Source organism: Dasypus novemcinctus, chromosome 20, assembly GCF_030445035.2.
Source record: "Dasypus novemcinctus isolate mDasNov1 chromosome 20, mDasNov1.1.hap2, whole genome shotgun sequence".
NCBI classification, from domain to species: Eukaryota; Metazoa; Chordata; class Mammalia; order Cingulata; family Dasypodidae; genus Dasypus; species Dasypus novemcinctus.
Genome location: NC_080692.1, coordinates 26,127,314 through 26,150,618, shown reverse-complemented (window position 1 = coordinate 26,150,618; position 23,305 = coordinate 26,127,314). Strand labels below are relative to the sequence as shown.

Here is a 23,305-nt window from a genome sequence, read left to right as displayed (position 1 = left end):
AAAGCCAATTATTAAATTTATTTGGAAGGGTAAGGGCCCCAAATAGCCAAAAACATCCAAAAATAAAAATAGAAAGAATGAAGTTGGAAAACTCAAGCTTCTGGATTTTAAAATTTATTTTAAAACTACAGCATGGTACTGCCACAATGATAGACATATAGATCACTGGAATCAAATTGAGAGTTCAAAAATAGACCCTCACTCTTAATGTCAATTGATTTTTGACCAGACTGGGAAGTCCTCTCAATTGGGAAATAATAATCTCTTCAATAAATACTTATGCAAAAGAATAAACAAGAAACCCTATCTTACACTACACACACAAATTAATTCAAAATGATCAAATATGTAAGTATAAGAACCAAGACTATAAAGTTTCTAGAAGAAAACATAAGGAAACATCATGAGGATCTTGTGTAAGGCAGTGATTTCTTAGACTTTACACCCAAAAAATCAGATACAAAAGAAAAAGTAGATGGATGGGACCTCAACAAACTTAGAACTTTGTGCATCAAAGGACTTTATGATAAAAGTGAAAAGACAAACTACTCAATGAGAGAAAATACTTGGAAACTACATATCCAATAAGGGTTTAATATCCAGAATATATAAAGAAATCCTACAACTCAACAATAAAGACAATACAATTTTTAAATGTGCAAAAGACTTGAATATGAGGGGAGTGGGGTTTATATGGGGACTTCATATTTTTTGATTGTCACATTTAAGAAAAGTAAAGAGAAAAAATAAATTAAAAAAAAACAAAAGACTTGAATAGACATTTCTCCAAAGTGAATATACAAATGGCTAAAAAAGCAAATGAAAAGATGCTCAATATCACTAGCTATTAGAAAAACACAAATCAAAACCACCATTTCTCACCCACTAGAATGGCTATTATTTTAAAAAAGGAAAGAAAGAAAAAAATTGCAAATGTTGGAGAAGATGTGGAGGAATAGGAAAGCTCATTCACTGTTTGTGGGAATGTAAAATGGTGCAGCCACTGTGAAAGACCGTTCAGCAGTTCCTCAAAAAGCTAAGTATAGAACTACCACATGACCTGGTAATCCATCTACCAGGTATTGAACCAAAAGAACTGAAAGCAGAACTAAAACAGATATTTGCACATTGATGATCATAGTAGCATTATTCACAATTGCCAAAAGATGGAAGCAACCCATCAACTGATGAATGGATAAACAAAATATGGTCTATACATACAATGAAATATTATTTAGCCTTAAAACGGAATGAAGTTGTGGTTCATGTGGTAACATGGATGAAGCTTGAAGACATTATGCTGAATGAAATAAACCAGACACAAAAGGATTAATATTATATGATATCACTGAAATAATTAGAATAAGCCATTTCATAAAGTTTAATCGAGAATATAAGTCTGAATTGGGGGTAGGGAGAGAGTTAATGCTTAATTTGTAGAGAATTTCTCATTGTGTGCATTACAAAGTTTTAGGAACAAATGGTGGTTAAGGTTGCACAACATTGTGAGTGTAATTAATAGCAGTGAATTATATAGGTGAATATAGTTAAAAGGGAAAGTTTTAGGTTCTTTATATGATGCTAGAATAAAAATTAAAAGATAAAACATAGGTCTATATAACACAGTGAACCCTATTGTAAATAATGGATTATAGTTAATAGTACATTTATAAAAACTGTTGTTTCATGATTTATAACAAATGTACCTCTCTAATGCAAAGTGTTAATAATGAAGTGGTATATCAGGGAAAAAATACACCCTGATTTAAACTAAGGACTGGAGCTAATACTACAATTATAATATTCTTTCAATAATTGCAACAAAAGTACCATACTAATAAAAGTGTTAATAATTGGGACGGGGAGAGTATAAGGAAACAGTGTAATTTTTACACGATTTTTCTATAAACCTAAAATTTCTCTAATTAAAAATGTTTTAACTAATGAGCAAAAAGAGCACAGGATAACTGGGGAGTTATGGAAATTGTAATGGTTTCTTGGGTATATAAGTCAAAACTTGCTGAATTATACACTTACCAAAATGTACCTCTTAAAATATATGCAGTTCATTATATTAATTAAAAATGAATAAAGCTATTAAAAACTTTTTTTAAAAGAATGTGTCTGGTTCAGAAATCTTCATTGAGTGATGGAGGGTGGCCAGCAAGTTGGTTAGCCACATAAATAAGGACATGAAGAAAGTAGTATATGTCAGTGGCATAAATTTCAAAGATTTATGACTATTTAAAATAATTTCAGAGGAGAATGATTTGGAGTATCAATGGGGAACAAGGAAGATACTGATGCCACCTCTAGACCCAGAGGTAAGTGGATGATATGAAAAATAAGCAGCCTCTACTTGTGTGATTGTAAGGAAAGCACTGTCACCAGGGGCTAGTTAGGCTTTGTTCAGCATAAAAAGGTGAAAGGTAATTTAAGGACAGAGGAATACTTACTAATATAGAGAGATAGAAAATTCAAGAGGAATCAGCAAAATATTTTAGGAGAATAAGGGAGGCAAGAGGGTAAGAGAGGTGAGAGTTGTGGAATATGACAGCATTATAAGGATAAAGGTCCAATGGAAATTGAAATCTTGAGTTTCTAGTGAGGTTTGAGGCAAACAAAGATGAAAAGCTGCAGGGTATCATTGTGAGGGTTATTTGTAAGGTGTTTAGCTGTCCTTTACATGCACTGGCCTCCTCAGCATAAGCAAAGCCTAAGAAACTCTCTGGCTCCTTTTCTCCTCCAAGCCATCAAGCCTCACTCTTGCTCCAGGTCTCTCTGCTCCGGACCTACTGGCTCTTTCAGTTTCTCAAAGACCCATCCTTTATCTCAGCCCAGGACTCCTGACTTGCTCTTCCGACTAGCCAAAATATCCTTTCACCTTTTTTTCTTTACTTTAGTGAATCCTATTCATCTTTAGGATTTTGCTTAAGCATCCCTTCCTGACCCCACTAAGAAATGTGTTCCTGCTTTACTCCTCAGGGCCTCTGACACTTCTCCTTCATGACATTTTTACATGTTTACTAAGTGGATCTTGATATTGTCAGCGTGGTTATGTATATCTTTTCGTTCATTCTATCCCCATCCCTGTAAACAGGGCCTTCAAAATTTTGGGGGGTCAGTGACAATTTGTAGGCTGACCACCTGACACAGTGCTCTAAAGATCACAAAATGCATCACAGATTCAAAAGGGCAATGCTTCGGAAATAGGCACTGATAGGATTTCCAGTTCTGGCACTTATTAACAGAGAGACTGAGCATTGCACCAAAGCTCTCTTCACATCAGTTCTCAACCGAAAATTGATCTTCTTCATACCTATTCAACCGACCTTCTGTGAGTATTAAATATTATTCTGAGTGTAAAAGTCCTAGCGTATGCCTAGTAAATGCTCATTATAAATTAGGGCCATCTCTTATCATCCTCATTTGAGTAATAAGCTCCAATGAACACAATTTCCAGTACAGTACAACCACATGATGGCTTCTCTTCAAATCCCCAGGTGTTTATATTTGATATTGGACCATAATATACTTTCTAGTTTTTCAGAAAATGTTGGATTGGGCTAAAATATTGGGATAGATGCATTTTGTAGGCTCAGTATGAAATTTAAGCCATACAACTAAAACTTAAATTTGCATTAAAAACACAGAAAGGTGGCACACACCACTCAAGTTCGGATGAAAGAGTCACCTGCACAACTGATGTGAGCTATTTCTTTCGGAGAGTATGAGCTGTGGCTCCAGGCATCAGAAGCACACTGCCAGAGTGTGGGGTCACTTTTCTGACATTGGATTCTATCCACCCAGCGGGGCTGAGAAGCCACCCTGGTGCCAGCAGAAACTTGAGATTCCCAGTGTCCCCACAGTCCAGCTGCCTGCAGATCACGGCCAGCGTGGTGGGCTCCATTGGGCTCCTGCAGACACTGCCCCACGTCCCGTTGTAGAAGACCTCCAGACACCCAGCGCAGTCGTGGTCCTCACTCACCAGCCTGAGGGCCAGGAACTCTGCGAGTGAAGATGGAGATGAGAGGGACTGTGGCCGGTGCAGCGGGCCTTAAAGCTCTGACCCTTCCACTCCAGGCCATTGAACCACTTGTCTCAGGCACTGCAGGAGAGACTAACACTGTGAAAAGTGTTCCTATGTATCTTTCTGATTCCTTTTCTTAATCAGTGCATTGTTCCCTCTGCTTGTGCCTTTGTAGAGACTGGGGCTTGAAGGAAGGTGAAGCAGTACTTCAGGTACTGCCTCAACCCCCAGAGGTTCACTGCTGTATAGGAGGTGTGCGAGGGGATTCACAAGTCATCCCTCTCCCCCTTTTTTTGTATGACTGAAGGGCGAGTCCTATTTTTATTCTGGAAACATAAGAAAGCCCTATCTTGTCAGGTGAAATCCCTGCAGGAAGAAACCCTTTACGGCTATTTGAGAAACAAGAACCTGGAGCGGAGCCCCGTGTGCTGTGGGAGATTTAGTTCGTGCTTCCCACGGGCCTAGACCCCACCCCTTTTGAGATTGGGCTGCCTCCCCCGGATGTGGGCAAGAAGGAGGGCAGACCTGAGCAGACCACCCCCGCGTCCTCCTTGTGTCTGCAGTCGTGCCGCCCCCAGCCCCGGGAAGGGCACTTCCACACGTGGGACTCCTTTCCTGTGCAGTTGAGGTGGTCCAGCCAGATAGGCCCCGATCCCGCACCGAAGTGAGCGGACACGGTGGCCCTGACGGCCACCCCACAGCCCAGCTGTCTGCACACCACGTGGGCATCGCTCAGGTCCCAGCCGTCGTCACAGATGGTGCCCCAGGAGCCCTGGTGAAGGACCTCCACTCTGCCGGCACAGCGACCGCCCCCGTCCGCCAGGCGGAGTTGTCTGCTCCCTGAGGGAGAGAGTCAGGTCAGTGGGGGCGTTTTTACAGGATGGGAAGGGCGTCCCGGGGACCCCTCACCTGAGCGGTTGGCAGCACTCTTCTCCGAAGCCTCAGAATCCACAGGATCAGACATGGAGTCGTTGCACCAGGGCACTAGCTGGGTGTGGTTTCCTACAGAAATGTAGTGACCAAAGATTAGTAGGTTAGAGAACAGGAAATTGAATTAAACTAAATATAATCAGGAAACGGATAGGGCTCAAGCAGTCGAGGTCCAGGGTTGTGTTCTGGTGCCTCCTAAAAAGAAGCCTCACAGACACAGCAAGTGCAAACAACCAGGGGGTGGGTAGAAACAAATAAATTAAATAAATCTCTCAAAAAAAAAAAACAACACGCGGTGGAGGGATTGTCGTTTCAAAGGCAGTAAAGGGAACCTGAAAAACTCAGGAGAGGTATTTCCAGGCTCATAAGGCTACCAGAGCACCAATTATAATCCAGGGTCTGCCCAGCATAAGGAGCTGTATTTTTTCCTTCTTTATTTATTTTTTAATGTTACATTTAAAAAAAATGAGGTTCCCCTATACCCCCCACCCACGCCACCCCTCCCACGTCAACAAACTTCCATCTTTGTGGCACATCCACTGCACCCAGCGAATACATTCTGGAGAACCGCTGCAGCATATGGACAGTGGTCCACATTGTAGTCCATTTTCAGGATTTGGAGTTGTCCTAGGTGGTGCTGCAGGGAAGGATGCTGGATGTTATGTGTCCTGTCGTGGCCCACTGGATGGACTGGGGGAGAGTGTGGACTACAGTGAGGAGCTGCATTAAACAACCAGAAAACTTGTACTGTAGAAGGAAGGGTGTCGTTCTCATAAGGATGGATGCCTGGCTTCTAATCCCATCGGTTTCCTTTAAATAAAGTGATCTGCCCCTAAATCAGGGGGCTGCAAGAAGCAAAATGAAATCCTTTCAGAAGGGTTTCAAGAACTCTTCAAATACAATGTCTATCAATAAAATAAAATTTTTAAATACCCAGAAATATAAAAGAAGAGTTTTGACCAAAAACAAAGCAGAGAAGGAGAGATTAGAAAGGAAGTCACAGGACATCCTGCTATTGGAGCTCCCTGACAGAGACTCTAAATAAGTTTGATTCAAATATTCAAGGAATTATATGACATTGTGAGTATTTTGGCAGAGAAAAATACAAAGAATCAGTTGGAATTTCTAGGCCTAAAATACTCAGTAACTGAAATTAAGAAGTAAAAGCACATTTGATTGGCAAAGATAGAAACAGTGAAATGGATGCTCAATGAGAAGAAAATATATAAAATAAACATAGAAAGTCAAAAGAATGGAAATTGTAAAAAAGGAGCGTGAGAGACATGGTGAAAAGATTTAATATTCAAATAGAATATGTCCTACATACATAAAATATTGGAAAATCCACTATCATAGTGAGATAATTTAATGCACATTTGGTGGCATTTAAGGATATACACAAATTATCCCATACCACATCCATTGAGAAGTGAAAACTATGTCTCCTTCCCTGAATCTGGGACCTTGGTGAGTGGCATGGAAGCAGTAGGATGAAGTGAAGGTAACACTGTGTGACCCTCAAAGCTAGGTCAGAAAAGTAGTGCAGCCTCTCTTACATTTATGCAGAATGCTTACTTAGGGGACTTCTGGCTCTGTTGACACTGTCATGCTGGAGAGGCTATTGCAGGGGCTCTGATCACAGCCCCAGCTGACAGCCAGCATCTACTGCCACTGGGTGAGAGAGCCATCCTGGGTTTCGAGCTCCATTGAGCCTTCAGATGACTCCGACACCAGCTGACATCTGCCTGCAACTTCATGAAGATCCCAACTAAGAACCGTCAAACTGAGCCCTTTCCAAATTCCTGCTCCAGGTACTCACAAGAAAATTAAATTGCTTTTTTTTTTTAAGATAAGTTTTGGGGGGAAAAGTGTTATGAAGTAATAGTAACCAAAACATTTAGACTTACCATGTTACCAAGGAGTTCGACTACAAAATTATTTACTAAAGAGAAATGAAAAGTTTGTCTTCAAAGGCTTATGTGCGGCTGGGGCGGCTTGCACCCCGATGCTGACGGGGGGGTTTGGAGGGGTCAGACTAGACCGCAGTGGCGTCTGATGCTACGGCAGACAGCATCAGAGGGGCTCTCAGGAGTGGAGGACGCACAGCAAGGGGAGGAAGAAAGCCGCGGAGACCAGGTCTGTGCGCAAGTCCGGTTTATTGCGGAAGGGGACACAGCTTTATAGGGTTAGGGACTGCGTGGAGGGATTTGATAGGTGCGGGCGGGTACTGCTTCCTGATAGGTGATTGTAAGCGGTTGCTAGGCAGAGGGCTGGCTGAGAGTTTGGAATAGGGGAGGGGAAAGGGGGAGTGAGAGCTGGCCGCATGTTGGGCTAGGCGGGAGATAAAAAGGGGAAAGGCAGCGCCGGCCAGCCGTTAGCAGCAAAGGCATAGTCAGGCGTGGTCACCTTATCTAGGCCCAGTGGGCAGAGGCGGTATCACTTCTTGCCGCACCGTTTGCTACTGTGGCAAGCCGTGCGCCCTTCCTCCCACATTTCCCCCTTTGTTTTTATTAAGCTCCTCCGAAAAGCTTGATTTGAGGAGGGAGGGGGACTGTGCCTGTCTTAGGTCGGGATTGTGCCCAGCCGGGCAATGCCTGTGCCACACAGGTGGCCAGTCTTACCCGTCATGGGGAAGCGCGGCAGCAAAAGGCCGTGTCCCTGCCTTAGGTTGACTGGCGGGCCGATCCCATTGCCCGTCATTGGCTAACCAGTCCAGTGCCTCAATGGAATGTTGGCGGCCTTAGATAAACAGGGCGGGGGAGGGGAAAGGGTAAGGGTAAGGGGTTAGGATGGGCGGTGAGAAGGGGTAGGGGCAGGGGAGCTGGGGCTTGGGTGCGTTGAGAGGCAGCTGGCCATTTGGGGAGGACGGCAATTAATGGAGACTCCTGGTGCGTCTTCGTCGGTGGTGCAGATTCGCTGGTACCGGACCTGGATGGGCTTACTAAGGACAGAGTTAACTTGATTTTTGACAAGCCGGACAATTCGCCTGATGATCCAGAGTCCTAGGGCTAATAGGAGGACAAGGGTGAGGAGCAGGCCTAGAAAGGGGAGAAAGTAAGAAAGGATTCCATTGGGCAGCCCCCAAGAGAAAGACTATCCGGCTTCACGTTCCTGCTTTCTCTTGTGGAGGCCCTCCCTAACTTGTGTGAGGTTATCTCGAATGAGGCCAGAGGGGTTAGCATAGAAGCAGCATTTTTCTCCTAACGCTGCGCAGAGCCCCCCTCTTTTAGGAGGAGGAGGTCTAGGCACCTGTGGTTTTGGAGAACGACCTCGGACAGGGAGTTGAGAGATGTTTCAAGGTGGGCCATGGAAGTCTCAAGGCGGGCGATGTCTGCATCGACAGCTTGCCTAAGGGTTGAAAAGGAATTATCTTGGAGGCTGAGAGCTGCAGCTCCAGTGGCTGCGCCGGCAAGACCTAGAAGGGTGGCAATTGTGATGGCGGTAAAGACTTCCTGTTTCTGCTCGTGCTGCGGGGAGATGAAGTGCTGCCAGGAGTCAAAGAATTGGTTATCAGTATAAAAGAGAACGCGGGGGGCAATGAGTATGAGCACACAGGTGTCGCTGGTGGAGTTAAGGGTTTGAACATTGAGACATGGAGTAAGGCCGGAGGAATAACATAGCCATTTGGTATTATTAGGGGGAATTAGGAACTTAGCGGCTGCATTAGGGGTGTGAGTTAGGCTGCAGAGGGACTGCATGGAGGGGAGAACTTTGCCGCCGATTTTTATTATACAGAGTCCAGTCTGGGAAACTTATCGGAGGGTGAGTCCTCTTTTTGTTTGGTTCCAATTGCAAGAGGTACCAGTGGAGTCTGGGGAGGCGTGATAGGTGCTGTTGGTAGCTATGGCTTCATAGAAGGGAGCCGCGGCGGAGAAGCAAAGCCAGCAACGTTGTGTAAGGTTAGGCTGGGATAAGTTTAAGGAGATAAATGATGCGTTGAGGAGGGCTACAAGAGGGTTGGGGGGTGGCAGGGTTTGGCGGTGGGGAGGATACCTAGTGATGGAAGGATTTAAGGTGGTAGCGGGAGGAGAAGGAGAAACAGAGGGAGGAGAGGGAGGCCGTGTGTGGGGAGGATTGAGAACTTGATTTGGGCCCACGGCGGCGGATTGTGTGCGGATTGAATTTTTCTTTATAATGAAAAAGGCACCGTAATCATAGTTGCTCATGTAAAGTCGGGCTCCCCAGGTGCGGCCCTGTAGCCAGCCTGCATTTTTAGGGTTTTTGACAGTGAGCGTAATGCTGCTCCAGTAGGGCTTAATGCTGCTCCTGTGACTTTTATCCTTAAAAGAAAGGGAGAGGTAGGGGTCCCTATTGGGAGCTCCTGACCATCCGTGGGCTATGGTTTTGCACCCCCAGGAGGGGCAGTAATAGTGCGCTGAGTCATAGCAGCCTCTGGCCGTGGAAGGACAAATATAGAAGCCTGAGACTTCATAATTATAGGGGCCATCAAGGCCTGTAAGTGAGCTGTATCAACACCGGTGAGTCTTGTGTGTAACGTTTACGAGGGAACTGATGACAGGAAGGTTGGCAAGATTACATATGTGCACTGTGAAGGAGGGAGCACCCGCAGTAATGTTATTAGCGAGGAGCTTTTCCTGCTGCCAAAGAGAGAGTGTCCAGTTAAAGGGCCGATGGCTTATACTAGCCTGGTCCGTAGTGGAGGGGAGCAGAGCTAACATGAAAAGCAGGAGAGAGTGTAGATTTTTAGGTTTTTTGTTTGAAGCTAAGGCACGGACAGCAAGCTGTACTAGCTGTCCAAGGAGAAGGGTGTCATGAGCTAGATCTGCGGCCATATTTAGCCTCTCCATCCGATGGGCGAGTGCTCTCATCATCCGTCGTTGGAACCTGCTGCTGGCTGGTGGCGGGTTTGACGTTTTTTTCGGGGATCCAGAGCGGCTGGGAGGCATTTTCTGGAAAGACACAAGCAAACCCTCTGCCTTGGGTGAGAAGGGGACTGGGTCCCTGCCAATTGTTTGTTTCTGGGTCCTTCCAAAACACCATCGGGGCAACTGTTGGTGCGTAGGAGGGGCCCCAATGCTTATGGAGGGGGGAAAGACCGTTTTTGTCAAAGGAGAGGAGGTTTATGTGAATGAGGCAGGCAGTGATAATGTCGCCTGGTTGACTGTGTGGGCATAGATTCTTCTCTTATTGAATTTGCACTTTGAGCTGGCGGTGGATGCATTCTACTATAGCCTGCCCCTGGGGGTTGTATGGAATGCCGAAGTGGTGAGTAATGTTGTAGAGCTGGAGAAATGCAGCAAATGAGGAGCTGCGATACCTAGGCCTATTATTGGTTTTAACATCCCAAGGAACCCCCATGAATAAGATGGCTTGCCGCAATGCTTTAATGCAATGCTTGGCTGTTTCTCCCGGTAAGGGGACAGCGTAGCAAAGGTGAGAAAAGGTGTCGACTGTGACATGGACATACTTGAGGCGCCCAAATGATGGCACATGGGTGACGTCTATTTGCCATCGGGAGTTTGGCTTGAGGCCGCGGGGGTTGACCCCTTGTGGCTGCAACGGTTCAAGCGGCAAGAAGGGGGTGCATGTTTTACAGGCGCGTACCAAATGCTTGCACGTTTCCTTGGGGAGGCCTGGCAAAAGACGTTGAAGTGAGGCTGCTGAAAAGTGGAACTTAGAATGGAGAAGTTTGGCTTGATTGACCAAGTCTCCGACAGTGGCTATTGTATGGGTGGAGACGGTTTGGTCGGCAGCAGAATTACCCGTGGCTAGAGGCCCCGGGCAGCCCTGAATGGCTGCGAATATGAGAAATGTACTATGGCTGTGTGCGGAGCTTGAGCTCTCGCTGCAAGGCATGGAGTGCTTGATCAATGGGCGTGTCACGTGGAAAGAAAACAGCGTGGGCAATAACTGAACAAACTTGCAGGGCGTACTATCAGTGAAGATGTTGACGGGCTCATTGCCGTGGTGTTGGAAGGCAGTGAGGATGGCTAGTAGCTCGCCCACCTGAACCGATCCGGGATGGATTTGGCAGTAAACGGATGGCAAGTCACGGCTGGGAGAGTAGGCAATATAAGTAAACTTGGTCTTAGAGGCGTCCGTGAAGACAGTAGTGGAATTGGAGAGAGGCTTGGAGCCAGGGAAAGGGTGGTATAGTGGGGAGAGGGGGAGCCTTGTGAGGCCCTGGAGCAACTTGTGTGTGTGGGGGTAATGGCAGTTAAAGGTCCCATGGAAGATTTCTAGAAGAATTTGAGCACGGGGTTTTCGGAGAAAAGGGCAGTGGTGTGCTTATCAGTAAGGCATACATATTCAGAATCAGAGACAATATTCAAGGACTCTTAAAACATTTGTAAAACTTTAATGATGGCTCAAAGCTCTGTGCATTGAGCAGATGAATAAGGAGTTGGCTAAACCTGTTCTTTTTGGAAAGTAACACATGCTGTTGTTTTTTTTTTATGCTACTTTTTCATTACTATTACTATTAGTAAATACTGTACAAGATGGTTGGGCTATGCACATAGCCTTGAAAAGCAATGCAAAAGTTTATTGTTGGGTTCTTTACAGATAAAGGAATGCAGTTGGCTTGATTTGTGTAAGACACTAAAGAGAGTCTCAGCAAGTTTTAAAACAAAGTGATAGCAATACAGCTGGACTTTAACTTTTTGTAACAAACTAGCAGTATTTGGGATTGCTGCATACTAGTGTTGTTACTTTAATCTATGGTAAGGGTGTTGTGGAATTTAAGAGAAGTTCAATTATTTGAGTATAGAGAGGCCAGGACTCAGCAATGATTTTGAGAAGGAAAAATGGTTTATTGACGGCCGGCCGGACTCGGGAGCTTTCTGTTTGAATCCCGAGCCCCGAACAAGATTTTCAAACGTCTTTTATACAGAGAGGAAAGGCCAAATGGTCCCTTTGTTTCAGTTCTCAATAGGCTTCAATTAGCATATATCTTTCACATCTTAGGTAAGCTTTTAGCAAGGACTCCAGACATTTTAGATAAGCCTTGGTTTTTGCATTTCCCCTAAATACTTAAAGTTTATAGCCCTTGCTTTGTTAAACATTTCCTGGGACTGGAGCCTGCTGTCACCGTCCCTAAGGGCAGGACTGCAGCCTCTTACCGTTCCACACCCACAAGTCAAACAACTTAGTTATTTCTGAAGAGACACAAGTCAAACAGCTTAGTTATTTCTGAAGAGACAAAGAGCCTTCCACCCATAGCCCACATCATTCCCCCCTTTCTGCCAAAGATTAACTTGCTAAGCTTTGGCATAATTATTGTTGGAGCTATGAGGTGGATGGCTGTTTGTTGTTTTGATTGATTATTTATCAGTCTTTAGTACAGCATCAGGACTGTTTTTAGAAGTTTAGAGCTTTTCATTCTGGACAGCAGAATCTTGGGCAGGGGCCTCCTGCAGTTATTCTGTTGCCACTGGCACTCACGTGGATTTCCAGTCAGGTTCCAGATCCATCTATTACTTTTATTTTACTCTTAAAGAGTTTACACCTTTAATTTAAAAGGGGTGCTGAAGGGAGACGATCTCTTTTCTGTAACTGCTTCCTGCTGGCCATGGGCTGTAGTCATTGCCTAATAAGGTGTAAAAACTCTTTAATTTATTCTAACTGGAGGAAGATGGATCTGGCATTCTGTACGAAGTTGGATGAAGTTTTCATATGGTTAATAAGATGTTCACTCTGAAAGAAACAAACTTAATTAAAAATTTGGAATACCCGTTTTTAAAAGAGGACACATTGGATTACAGAGATAGACAAGATTAGATGCCTATAAAGATGGCATTCCTTAAAAGCTGGTGGGAACAGCATATATATTCTTTTTTTAAGTTATCCATCTTTAGAGAGAAATTGCAACAGACACTTAGCTTTGTCTGAAGACACATTCCAAGCTGTTCAATGATTGACACTCATTCACTCTGTCAGATGCTCCTGGTGAACTGGCACTCCTTGGGCAACTGGCTTCACTCAGGATTAGAACACTAATTTGGAAATACTCTTAGTTTTCACCTGTGGGAGTGATCAGAACTACAGAATAAAGATTTTTACACCTTGGTTTTCATTGTACAATTTCTAGCAATTTTGACTTGTTCAATAGGTGACTCACCATCAGCAAGCAAGCCTCACTTTTGCTAACTGAGACTGGCTGAGACTGCCACCTTATTCTATAGACATGTTATTAACTGTTTAGAAAATGATTTTACCAGGAATTTAACATGTCTAATATACTTCTGCACTTGATCCAAAATAGAAAAGATAACATTACAATTATTAGGCATATATTTAGTACAGGATAAAAGTACAGCACTTAATATTAACTAATGTATTACTTAATGCATAAGGATTCAGAATTGCCATTATTAGTTTTGAGTTTCAGGTTTGTAATACTTTACATGTTATCTCTCCATGAGAGCAGGCCATAATGCCAATTGTGTTTAAGTTTTACTTACAGTCTCCTGGTATCATGGCTCCACTTAGCATGTTCTTCAACGCAGTGAGCAAGTTGCAGCATCCTTCATCTTAGAGAGATTTTCCAGTATTCTACTAGCCTGGTGCATAGCGCTCTCTGGCACCATGGAACAGTGCCAGTCTGGAAGCGATATCCATTGTACACTTGTACCGAGTCATTATTGGCTGCAGGAGCTTGAAACTGCAATATAGTTTCCATCGACTTCAGGAGCAGAACCAGAGACTGATATAGCACATATTTTTAATTGAGGGGTCAGTGACCAGCCTAGCCAATAACTCACATGGAGAGGCCACCTGTAATGTATACAAGGCCTGGTTCGAATGCACAAGAGTTTGACAATGTTAAAGTTTATTCCTTGTTTTATATATATTTTAAACAACTTAACGCAATACATATATCAAATGACTACTTACTTACACAATTTTACTATGAAGATAACAGTAGGTGCTTTACTTTAGTAATAGAGGAAAAATATTATTTTTCATTGTTAGAATGAAAACAATTTTTCCAATAGAATCAAGACAACTTTTTATTACCATTTACTTAAATGTGTATTTTGCAGTGGCCTTCAGACAGGTTTATTATCATGAAGTTATTTCTGCTACCAATACCAATCTAAGTTTCTTTAGTTAACAATGACTTCTACAACTAGAATTATTTAAACATTTTCAGTTTGGAAGATGTTTTACAAACTCTTTATAATTGACTATAACCGCATTGACTAGACACCTCATGTTTAAATAAACTTACTAAATTACAATTACCAATGAAAGAAATTTACTCTTTATTTAAGAGAGCATATCTACAATCTTTTCCCTTTAGCCTAATTTCACCAATGTGAACTTACAATTTTCACTTACAATTTTCATTACTGTAAAGATTTTGTACATATGTTAATTTAGTTTATAAATTAACTATGGGAGATTACACTCAAGTTAAATAAAATTGAAACCATAATAGTTTATGCAAGGAATGTTCTCTTTTTCCCTTACAGGAAGCTAAAAACTTCTTTTCTTTAAGTTATGAAAATTATTAAATTAAAAGCATACTGACTACCAGGTTTTAAAACACATTACACAATTACTTAATTTTTTTAAAAAATCATAACCTAGGAAAGATCTCCATAGTTTTTATGGACTTTCCTTTACTTACTGAAATTTGTTAATAGAGCCACTAATTACCTTTATTTCATTGGAAAGAAATCTTCTGGAAGAATTAAGGCTCACCAGACTGTGGAGAAGAAAATAATTTATTCTCAATCTTGCAAGAAGGGGTGGAGAGCCAGATATGGCTGGTGCCACGAACAAAGAAAAATGACACAATTTATACCCCTAAGCCTAGCATGCAAGCTCTTCCTGTTTTTCCATAGATTGGATACTTCAGAAGTTACAGCTTATCTGAGATTTAACTTTCCCACGCAAAAGTTTGATTTAACTGCTTCCTCTATCACATTCCAACCATTTTAGTTTTTACCTGCTCCCCCCTTTTTCAAATAAGGAATAGAATTTAGTGCTGAAATGGCACCGACTTAGTTAGCTCCTTCTTGGGCATCCTTCCACTGCCCATAGGACTGGCCTAAACTGGTCTCCACTGCTGTCCAACCCGGGAGTGGGAGACTGAGGCAGCAGGCCGCCAGGTTACATCAACATTTTTCTTATGTGAAAATTAACCTAATCTTTGTTTTGTTTTGTTTTTTTTTTTTTTTTCCAATTTATGGCTGACAAAGGTTTAAACTGGGAAATTACCAGGCAAACTGATTCTTAATTCCCTAGCCTAGTAGATAGGTTTAATCTGCCACACCTAGTCTTGCCTTAAAAGCTCTTGCAAAGAGGAGGCCCTTTCCCAATTGTTTCCATAATCAGATTTCTATGACTTTTTCATCCTGCTTAGTTCAATTTGGGCTTTAAGAATATTTATAAATATAACTGCATATTTAATTTTTAACAATTTGAATAGACCTCTTTTAAGAATTTTTATTTGTTAATTTGATATTATCCTGATGTATGAAGACATACATTGAGCAATTTTTTTTAAAAAATGGGCAGACACAAAGAGTTAGACACAACAACATGACTTTAGTTACTTTAAACTTTTCAAAGACTTTTGAAACTCTTCTTAATTTGCACTATGACCATGCAGTTTACCACAAGAATTTTCTTTCTTACTTAATGGATTGTAATAACCAAAATGTTCTAATGCCTTAGCACCATTTTGTTTTAGAACTTTATATTTTACCTTGAAATTAGCAGAATTTTGGATAAGCAACAAGATTAGTTTTATATATATTTACTGAGGCTATTTGAAGCCTCAGGGAGACAGACTGCTTTCTCTCATGAATTGCCACTCTTAGGAACACTGACCGTCAAGGCAGGAGACTTCTCCCCCTCCACCCCCCTTTTGGTTTTGGAGATAATAAAACTCCAGTGGTCATTTAACCTTATTCTATCAGGCAGCAATTTATTTAGTTTACACTTGAATTCATGAGAGAAAGGGTTACTAATACCAGAAGAGGAGACAGTGATGTCCCAGCTCTTCTCAATTATGAAATAACCGTAGGCAAAGGCAAAGGGTGAGGTTAGGCTTGAAGTAACCATAAACAAAGGAAAGGTTAGTGTAGAATTTACACTTAAATAATAGTTTCAGGCTAAATTCACCCAGCTATAATCTCAGTTATTGTCTTTCCACTGTTTTATAATATAAATGCATTTATAAATGATTTTAACTCTTAGTTACAGTTTTTATTAATTTTTAAAAACCTATTAATTTTATAACACCTTTAAATACCTTTCATTCAACTTATAACATATTAAATGAACTTAACCATTACTTTAATTTTTCCTTTAAAGTGAAAGAATAAATCTCTTGCAGTTAGTTTGAAATAAAAGGCTACTTTTCAGGATTTGATTTCTAGAACATAAAATGTTCTTTTAAAAGAGGTAAGACTCTTCTTCAAACATTGAGGATATGATGAGGTTAAAGCACAAGAAGCTATTGATAAAATATTTTCTTTGTATATTGATCTTACTCAATTTAATCATAAAAATTTCCCTTCCACAAACCTTCTACACTTTCAGTATTCATTCAGGTTCTGTCCCACACTCTACTCTTTCCAATAATCAATCATTTTATCTTAGGACAAAATCATCTTCTGTTTCCTTAACAATAAAAACACATTCCATATATCCCACATACTGAGTTACCAGGCAAACTTCTTGCAACATATAATTGCCATTAATACTAAGCAAGTTTGTTAAAATAATGAACTTTTCTTCACTTTAAATACTTAGTAGCATGTAATACCAGAAACAGTTTTTTTGGAAGTAAGTTGGCAGGGGAGATTGGCTGCCGAATAAGTTTGTTATAAAATTGCCTTTTATTATTATTATTATCAATTCAGTTTTGTTAAATAATGACTTTCTGCAATTAGCCACTTAAATACCTTAAACAATGCTTTGTAAAACTTTTATATTTATACCCTTAACACAAATTTTACCTTCACAGAACATTCTCTTACTTAAGGTTACTACAATACCTTCTAAGAACCTGAGCAGAATGCAAACGTATTTTGGCTTTGACACCCTAAGGAGGGAACTTTACTGCATTTATTCTGATTCTGCTTTTCACCTCCTTCACTTCCCCCCCTTCCAGGCAGTCGGGTGCACAACAAACAGGAATGCGGCTTATGAATAGAAGGGTGGACTCACTGGAAAGGGGCAAGCCGCTCCCCCCTTTCCAGCTTTCAGCCAAAATGGGCAGACAGAACCTACTCAAATTTGGCAACTCTCCCAGGAACCCAGCCGCCCTGACTGGGACATTCCCAACAGACTTGGGTGCTTGGCGCGGACACAGATGGCCTCCAAGCCCCGGCAAAGGGCCAGACCAGAGACAAGACAGCAGAACATGCACAAACATCTAGACTCCTCAGCTTTTGCCCCAGAATCATTTCACCCCCTTGCCAATGGCAAGGGAGGGCTCCAGCTCAGCTGTAATTCTACTTCATGTAAGGACACAACTCCAACACTAACATTGAGCTGACACAGACAGAAGCACAAAGGTCACTAATCTGACTCACAAGTTTATATATTTATTTTCACCACGGCTGCCCCCACAGCCATCACAAACCTCAGAACACTTAACATTTGGTATAAAGCAAATTCATTCACAAATTAGCACCATAACAAAAGATTTCAGCTAGATTTTTCCACTGTTTAAACTTTACACCCAGACCAAGCTCCACCAGAAAAGCCGGTCCATTTTCCTGTAACCAAGTTTTGTTTTCCTTAATCTAGACCAATTTCCAGGATATTAGGACTCGAACCTATAAATACCCTTCCTATTAAAATCAAGACTCCACTCCTTTAGTGGATATAAGACCAGTACCAGATTCTAACATGCAGTTAGACAAACCCAAAACACCAGGGCTTTTCCCCGGTTTTCCTCCTTTTCCCAAGCCTAGAGAGAACGGCTTCCCCCCAGCCTTCTGGGGCTACTAGGGTTCTCTCGGGAGGTGATCAGCCTCCCCTTCCTAGCAATTAAAGCTAGGGCCTTCCAGACTGTGCTCACCCGGGGAGTCTTACCTTCTTCCATGTTCGGAGTTCTTTTTCGTTCCCAGAATCTTTCTCTTCAGACCTTCCATTGCCCCTCGATTTTGTCGGGAAGATTCTGGTGGAGCCCACATCTTTTCTGGATTAAATTTAATCCAGGGGCGCCCAGATTTGGGGTTCACCCGAGTCCTCCCGGCTTCCTCGGGGATTTGGAAGGGGCAGCAAAATGCTACCGTCTCTGGCCTTCATTTTTGTCCCTTCGCGGTCGCCATTAATGTTGTGGAATTTAAGAGAAGTTCAATTATTTGAGTATAGAGAGGCCAGGACTCAGCAATGATTTTGAGAAGGAAAAATGGTTTATTGACGGCCGGCCGGACTCGGGAGCTTTCTGTTTGAATCCCGAGCCCCGAACAAGATTTTCAAACGTCTTTTATACAGAGAGGAAAGGCCAAATGGTCCCTTTGTTTCAGTTCTCAATAGGCTTCAATTAGCATATATCTTTCACATCTTAGGTAAGCTTTTAGCAAGGACTCCAGACATTTTAGATAAGCCTTGGTTTTTGCATTTCCCCTAAATACTTAAAGTTTATAGCCCTTGCTTTGTTAAACATTTCCTGGGACTGGAGCCTGCTGTCACCGTCCCTAAGGGCAGGACTGCAGCCTCTTACCGTTCCACACCCACAAGTCAAACAACTTAGTTATTTCTGAAGAGACACAAGTCAAACAGCTTAGTTATTTCTGAAGAGACAAAGAGCCTTCCACCCATAGCCCACATCAAGGGGTTGTTTTTGTGACATATACTCTTTTATAATAATTAAAACTATAATTAACCATATTGTACTTTTCTTTAATATTATGCTGAAATATTGGTAACTTTATACACTTTTAAGCATTCATAGAAACCTTTTATCCATATGACTTTAATTAATAGAGGGTTTAAGGGAAGAAAAAGTTGTTAATTTTATAACACTGTAAAACACCTTTATTTAGCTTATAACATATTAAATGAACTTAATTATTACTTTAATTTTTCTTTCAAGGTAAAAGAACAAATCTCTTATAATTAGTTTGGAACAAAAGGCCACTGTTCAGGATTAGGTCTTGAGAAAGCAGTTTTGAACGTTATGTTCCTTTAAGAGATAAAGCTTTCTTTCTTGGAACACCGAGGAAACGATAAGCACAAGAAACATAAGACAGACTCTCTTTGTATACTGACTGAGGATAAGAACTTTTACTAAAACAGATTAATGGTGAGAGGCCTTGAGAAAGAACAAAAATTTTCAAGTTTGCATCAGCATACTACCCGACACCAAAGCTTGTAAAATTTTATAGATAGACCCATTAAATTTTATTTAACTTTAACTGTAAAAATTCTTTGTCCATTAATCTTCTGCAGTTTTAGCATTCACTCAGGTTTCGTCCTATACTCTACTTTTTCCAATAGTCAATTATTTTATTTCAGGACAAAATTATTTTGTTTCCTTAATAATAAAAACACATTCCATATAGCCTACATCAAAGTTATCAAGCAAACCTCTTATAACAATACTGTGAACATTAAACAAGCTTGTTAAAATAATGAACTTTTCTTTAAATACTTAGTAGCATGCAATATTAGAAACAGTTTTCTAGAAGCAAGTTGGCAGGGGAGGCTGGTTGCTGCCAATCTTTCCTGTTATAAAATTACCTTTTATTATTATCATCATCAATTCAGTTATATATGTATTTAAGAATGACCTTTTGGAATTAGCCATTTAATACTTTAATGTAAACAATGCTTTATTAAACCTTTTATTTATAACCATATAGACTATTGAAGACAAATTTTATCTTTACAGAACACATTCCCTTACTTAAAGTTATCACAATACCTTTTACAGCTTGCCACATGCAAATTAAGTTTCAAGAGTTTATGAAATATTAGCCATTCTACTTTAGGACAAAATACGCCTTTTTGCAAAACTTATTACATTTCAGTTAGCATTTTCACAAACTTTTAACCTTTTTTAATATTCATTTAAGCTTTACATTCTTTATATTATCCTGTGAAGAAAAATAAGTTATTTATTTTAATCTGGGCAAGAACAACCTTTTATGAAGACGTACAGTTAATCTTGTCAATCAAGACTTACGATTTCTATTATTGTAGATATTTTATTAACATTTAAACTCATGTATTGATATAATAAACTTAAGTATTAATATAAGCGCTTATTTAATTTTTGGCCATTTGGATAGAGCTCTTTTATAAATTTTTATTAATTTATATTTACCATCCAGAGGTATTAAAATATACACTGACATTGAACGAACAGACAAACACAGAACAATCACAACACAGTAACAGAAACATACAGTTTACAATTAATTCATAATTCTTAGTTTCTTAGTATAGCTGCTTTTAAATCCTCTGTTATATAGCACATTTTAGATTGTACCTTTCAAGATTTTCTCTGGAATCCATGCTGCCTGCAACACGAAAGCCTGTGCTCGGAAACATTCCTATCAGTTATCAGCAATTAGCTAAAATAACCCGAGCAGCAGTTAGGCAGACCATTAGCACACATTTTTGGATAATTACTGTAAGACTATACTGAGACTTGAAGTTCAGGAGTAAACTATTGATTTAAAACTGAAAATTCCTTTTTAAACCTTGATAAAAATTTTGTACTAATTTTATTATCTTGGTTAAATAAGTCTAATTAGAATTAGCATGGAAATAAAACAAACACAAATGTTGCCACGTTTTTCTCTCATAGCCACATTGTAATGTAGATAGTAGGGACCCTGAGGAGTTGTGAAAAGGGTGGGCGAGCGTTTGTTGGAACAGAGTTGATTGCCTTATAAGCTTGTGTGGATTTTTGGGCTTGTGGCTGGCCTTGTTGATAGGCGGGGCCAATTTCAGATAGGTATCAGGGTCCGAGAGATTGGCAGTGGAAAGCTAGGGGTTGAAGGGGACCAGTAGATCCCAGTAAGCCTGGAGTTGCCTGCCCGAAACTTTACATTGGTGGCAGGCTAGTAGGCCAGCAAGTGCTCTGACTTGCGGCGCTTGGCGGGAAGATAGACGCCCACCCATTTTTCTGCCGGGGGCCGATAACGGGGGTCCTTACCTTGAGAGCGCGGCGAAGGGGTGGGAGCGAGGTCCCACGGGGGTGAGACAGCGGTCACGTCGGACCGGCCCCGGTCCCTGTTCGGGCGCCAGTTGCGGCTGGGGCGGCTTGCACCCCGATGCTGACGGAGGGGTTTGGAGGGGTCAGACTAGACCGCAGTGGCGTCTGATGCTACGGCAGACAGCATCAGAGGGGCTCTCAGGAGTGGAGGACGCACAGCAAGGGGAGGAAGAAAGCCGCGGAGACCAGGTCTGTGCGCAAGTCCGGTTTATTGCGGAAGGGGACACAGCTTTATAGGGTTAGGGACTGCGTGGAGGGATTTGATAGGTGCGGGCGGGTACTGCTTCCTGATAGGTGATTGTAAGCGGTTGCTAGGCAGAGGGCTGGCTGAGAGGTTTGGAATAGGGGAGGGGAAAGGGGGAGTGAGAGCTGGCCGGATGTTGGGCTAGGCGGGAGATAAAAAGGGGAAGGGCAGCGCCGGCCAGCCGTTAGCAGCAAAGGCCTAGTCAGGCGTGGTCACCTTATCTAGGCCCAGTGGCAGAGGCGGTATCACTTCTTGCCGCACCGTTTGCTACTGTGGCAAGCCGGGCGCCCTTCCTCCCACACTTATGAATACATGGTCATACATTTTTAGTCATTACAGCCCTCTACTGGGATGCCACCTAAAACATGCGCCACTGCCTTTGTGACAAGACAGCAGACAGATATTGGAAGGCTCTCAAATAGCCTATTAGCAGAAGTCAATGAAGGTTTACAGGAGGTGAGAAAATGTGATCGGAATCTGGAGGAAAAATAGAAAAGTGATCTGTGCTATGTAAATAAAATGGTTGTTTAAAATGGGTAGTTAAGGTTAAACAGTGTTAGTAAGCAAAAATGCCCCATGTCAGTAAGTGATAGAACATGCCAACAAAAAGTTAAATATTTAGGAATTTGAACCATGTAATATAACAAATATGCATGCCAGAACTGCAGAATATACATTATTCTCCAGAGCATTTAACCTATTTACTAAGACTGATCATATGCTGTGCCAAAACTGAAGTCCAAAAATATTTCAAAGTACTGAATTCGTAAAATGCATGTTTTTTATTACAGAGTTAGCTAGAAACAAACAAAAAACAATTAGTAAAATCAACTATATTGAGGTATAATAGTGATGCAATAATATACACCTATATTGAGTATATTTTTGATAACTTTACAAATATATGTACCTGTATAACCACTACCACAATCAAAACACAGAGCATTTGCATGATCCATATCCCTTTTCAACAAATAAATGCCGCCACAACCCCAAACCTAGGGAAGCACTGATCTGTCTTCTCTCACAGTAGATTAACGTTATGCCTGATAGAATTTAATGAAATCATGCAATATGAACTCATTTTTGTATGGTTTATTTCATGTTTTTCATGTTTCAGGTCCTAATATTTTTTAGATATATCCATTTAGTTGCATTCATTGGTAGTTCTTTCTTCTTTTTGTTCTAAAACATCTTCTATGTATGAATATACCACAATTTGTTTAACCATTCTTCTGTTAATAAAAAATAGGTTGTTTGCTATTTTTTGCTACTGTGAATAAAGATGCTATGAATATTCAAACCTTAATATTTTTGTGGACATATGTTTCCATTTCTCTTGGGTAAATATCTAACAGTCAAGTAGTTAGGTAACATGTTAAATATATAGTTTAACTAAAAAAAAATCTTGATTTTTTGAAGTAATTTTTCTTTTTACATTACCACCCACAGACTATGATTACAGAAATCCTAACAAGGAACTCCCCATACCATCAGTTATGTCCAGTACAGGATTAACATTGAAACTGTGCAAGAAGATAAGAACTTTTTGCTAATGCTTTCCTTTTAATTTTTACTTTAGAAAACAGTCAAAGCCAATTTACATTTATTTGGGAAGACTCTACTATTAATTTACTGTGCTCTGAGGAGGGTATTTCATTCTTCTGCTTATTGTCACAACTCAAACTGAGGGACATTGCACATAATAATTAGCCTGTATTCTTCAAAATTGTCAAAGAAATACTCAAGAAGCATTCTTTATTAAAGAAGAGTATGAGGACATGACCACTGAATACACAGCACATGACCTTAATCTCCTACTGAAAAAGCTATACTTGAAATTATTGACAAAGCCTACATAAGGTTTATGCATTGGATAAGAGCAGTCTATCAATGTTAATTCCAGGAATTTGGAATTCATACTGTAGTTATGTAAGGGAACTCC

General features: G+C 41.0%; 1 long non-coding RNA gene and 2 pseudogenes across 1 annotated transcript; 1 reads left to right on the top strand and 2 right to left on the bottom strand.

The window, feature by feature from the left end:
* LOC101414977 (antigen WC1.1-like) overlaps nt 1-23,305 on the top strand; it is a 313,117-nt pseudogene that overhangs the window by 159,417 nt on the left and 130,395 nt on the right.
* The window catches only part of LOC111764861 (antigen WC1.1-like), a 60,318-nt pseudogene continuing 37,576 nt past the window's right edge, over nt 564-23,305 (bottom strand).
* LOC131274788 (uncharacterized) lies at nt 11,713-21,621 on the bottom strand. The gene is made up of 2 exons (XR_011646660.1): nt 17,981-21,621; nt 11,713-14,633 (listed from the first exon to the last, which is right to left on the bottom strand). It is a non-coding gene; the product is annotated as an uncharacterized lncRNA (long non-coding RNA).